Below are 3,536 nucleotides of genomic sequence, written 5' to 3'. Positions count from 1 at the left end.
AAAAAAAAAAAAAAAAAAAAGAAAAGAAAAAAAGAAAATTAAGAGATCTATAAAACTGAATGAGAATTAAAGGACAGCATACCAAAATATGTGAGATGTAACTGAGGCAATGCTGAGAAGGAAATTTTCTTATTTTTATTTTTTATTATTTTTTTGAGACAGGATCTTGCTCTGTTGCCCAGGCTGGAGTATAGTGGTGTGATTACAGCTCACTGCAGCCTCGACTACCCAGGCTCAAGCAATCCTCCCACCTCAGCCTCCTGGTTAGCTGGGACTACAAGAACATGCCCCCCACACCTAGCTTGCTTTTTTTTTTTTTTTTTTTTTTGGTAGAAACAGGGTCTCGCTTCGTTGCTCAGGCTAGTCTCGACCTCCTGGCTTCAAGTGATGTTCCCGCCTCAGCCTCCTAAAGTACTAGGATTACCAGCGTGAACCACTGTGCCCAGTCGAGAAGGAAATTTATAGCACTAAATATTTACATTAAAAAGAAAGATATCTCTAGTTTCAGCTACTTGAGAGGCTGAGGCAGGAGGATCGCTTGAGACCAGGCATTTAAGGCTGCCATGTGCTGTGCTGGCGCCTGTAAGTAGCCACTGCACTCCAGCCGGAGCAATGTGGTGAGACCCTGACTCTTAAAATAATAAATAAACACAAATTAAAAGAGAGAAGTCTCGGCTGGGCGTGGTGGCTCACGCCTGTAATCCCAGCACTTTGGGAGGCTAAGATGGGTGGATCACCTGAGGTCAGGAGTTTGAGACCAGCCTGACCAACATGGTGAAATACTGTATCTACTAAAAATACATAAATTAGCTAGGTGTGATGGCACGTACCTGTAATCCCAGCTACTTGGGAGGCTGAGGCAGGAGAATCACTTGAACCCGGGAGGTGGCGGTTGCAGTGAGCCAGGATTGCGCCACTACATTCCAGCCTGGGCAACAGAGTTAGATCAATCTTAAAAAAAAAATAAAAAATTAGCCGGGCATGGTGGTGCATGCCTGTAATCCCAGCTACTTGCGGGGCTGAGGCAGGAGAATCGCTTGAACCCGGGAGGCGGAGGTTGCAGTGAGCCGAGCTCTGTGCCATTGCACTTCAGCATGGGGGATAAGAGCAAAAATCTGTCTCAAAAAAAAAAAAAGAAAAAAAAAGAGAGAGAGATCGAAGTCTCAAATGAACTATTTATTGAGGTGGGTTCTGTGCTTGGTGCTGAGATGATAATTGCGAAGGCCCAGTCTCTTCCAAAGGGGCCTGCAGCTTGAATGGGCGCAGAAACAAGGAAAGAAGGAATTCACACACAGTGTGGTCAGGGCATTGGTCGAGGGTAGCCTAGGCCTAGGGTGTTGGCTTAGCCAGGTCAATATAGGTAGATGGCATCAAATCCAGGCTTGGGGAGCAAAGAAGTCTTCTCAGAGGAGAAGCTGCACCCTGACAGGTGAGGTGGGACCCCCAAAATGGGGAGAGGGCTGTCTGGGCTCAGGAAGCTGGGACACTCAAGGGTGCTGAGGGGAAGAGGACACGGCCCATCAAGGCACTGTCAGCGTGGCCAGACAGAGCAGGCAAGGCCGGGGAGACCCTGGGAGGCAGAGCCAGGCCCAGAACGAAGGGCCCCTTCCCAGACTCTGAAGGAGTTTGGGCTTGATCCTAAGACAATTCAGAGCCATTGACGAGTTTCAAGACGACAAGGTCTCATCTGTGTTTTGAGAAGCCCTTTCCAACTGTTGGAGGAGGGCCGGTCCTAGATGCAGGGGGGCCATTTGGGAGAGGTGGATGCTGGACAGGGCAGGGGCGGCGGGCAGAGAAGAGGGGTCCACAGCTCCTGGGTGAAGATTGCCAGGATTTGAAGATGAGATCTGGACATGAGGGCCTGGGGACATCCACGCTGAGCCTGGGCCGGTGGGTAAATAAGGGGTCATTCACTGAGTAGGCAACATGAAGGGACAGATGGAGATGCTTTGTGTGGCCTTTGGTGGGGACAGAGCAGAAATGCAACGATGGCACTTCCATCTGGGAGATGGCACATCAGGGGCCAGGAGGCACATCTTAGCTGGGACATGGAGGTGACCTAATTGACATGTGACTGTGGCTGCAGTTGGGGATCTGGGAGAAACGCCACTGAGATGATTCAGAGGAGAAGGGACGGAAATCAGGTCCTGGACCTGGGGATGTCCACCTTTAAGGGGAAAACAGAAAAAGAAGAGTTGGGGAGAAGTCAAAGAGCCGGGAAGAAATCCAGGCGAGAACCGCACTAGTAGCCAAGGGACAGAAGGTTTAGAGAGTGACATGCCAGGGAGACCTGCAGATTGCTGGGTTGGCAGAAGGGGCAGATGGTGAGTAGGGGGAGGTCATGGAGGAGGGATGGAGTGGAGGGGCAGGGAGTTCATGAGAGAGAGGAGGTAGATCTGGGAGAGGAGACAACTCCTTGCTTTTAGAGCAAAGAGCCTTGAGAACATATTTATGCCAGGAGAGAGAATGTCTAGGCTTGAAGTGGGAAGTGAGGGGTGACAGCACAAGGCTTCCAGCAGAGGACAGACAGCTCGGACTGGAATAGAGAGGGGGACGCAGCTTCCACAGAGGTGGAGAAGGGGACACAGTCCCTCGTCTGTGATTAGATGCCAGTGGAATCCAGGCACAGGGGAAAGGGGCAGCACCTGCCTTCTGGAGGCTTCCAGTCTAGCAGAGGCTCATGAGTAGGAGGCAGGTGCAGAAAGATGGGGATCAGGCCTGAGAAGCAGTGCAGGAGCCAGGAACACCCAGCATTCTTCCTGTCCCTGGGGTGCCTAGCACCTGTGAGCATGAGTGGCGACCAGAGGGGCACGTGGGTCCCCCCTGGTTAATGGGAGAGTGGGGGAGGGCAGATGGAGTGGGGAGTCTTGAGTGACAAGCCAGCGCCCCAGCACCCATCTCTGAGTATGGCAGACATAGTCCTGCCTCCATGGTGCTCCAGGCCTAGCTCAGCATCTTCCTTGGAGGGACACCCCCAGAGGGCCCCCAGCTACATTCAGTAAAAGATGATCCTCTGACCTGGCTCCTCCTCCATAGCTCTCAGCCCCCTTGGAAATCAATTTAAAATTGTGCAATTAAAGGTTTGGTTCACTACAAAGGGCGGGTGAACAAGACAGGCACAAATGATCCTTGGGAGCCCACAACAAGGGGGCGAAGGCGGACAAGTGAACAGACTGTGATGATCCAGCCTGCAGAGGGCGGGTAGGCCCGCACACAGCAGGAGCGCCCACCCTCGTGGAGGGGGAGGGAGGGCTTCCTGGAGAAGGCAACATCCAATGCCACCCAAAGGGTAAGTAGCAGCTCATGAGTTAGGCTGGTGAAAGAATCTTCAGGCAGAGAGAACCACAGGTGACGGGAGCCAACACGCTTAGGTTCCAATCCCAGGCCCTTTCCACCCCGACCCCCGGTGGTGGGACTGCTCTGTGCCTCGGTTTCCCCCTCTTTAAGAGGGCGCCAGAACAGCACCAACTCCATAAGTCTGAGAGGACCGCATACTTGGAAGACAGCCCTGCGTCTACTGTGGCAGCCACTCTGAG

The sequence above is a fragment of the Rhinopithecus bieti genome, unplaced genomic scaffold (genome assembly GCF_001698545.2).
Source record: "Rhinopithecus bieti isolate Rb0 unplaced genomic scaffold, ASM169854v2 scaffold_63334, whole genome shotgun sequence".
NCBI classification, from domain to species: domain Eukaryota; kingdom Metazoa; phylum Chordata; class Mammalia; order Primates; family Cercopithecidae; genus Rhinopithecus; species Rhinopithecus bieti.
The sequence above is the reverse complement of the archived record's forward strand: the minus strand, read 5'-3'. Positions refer to the sequence as shown.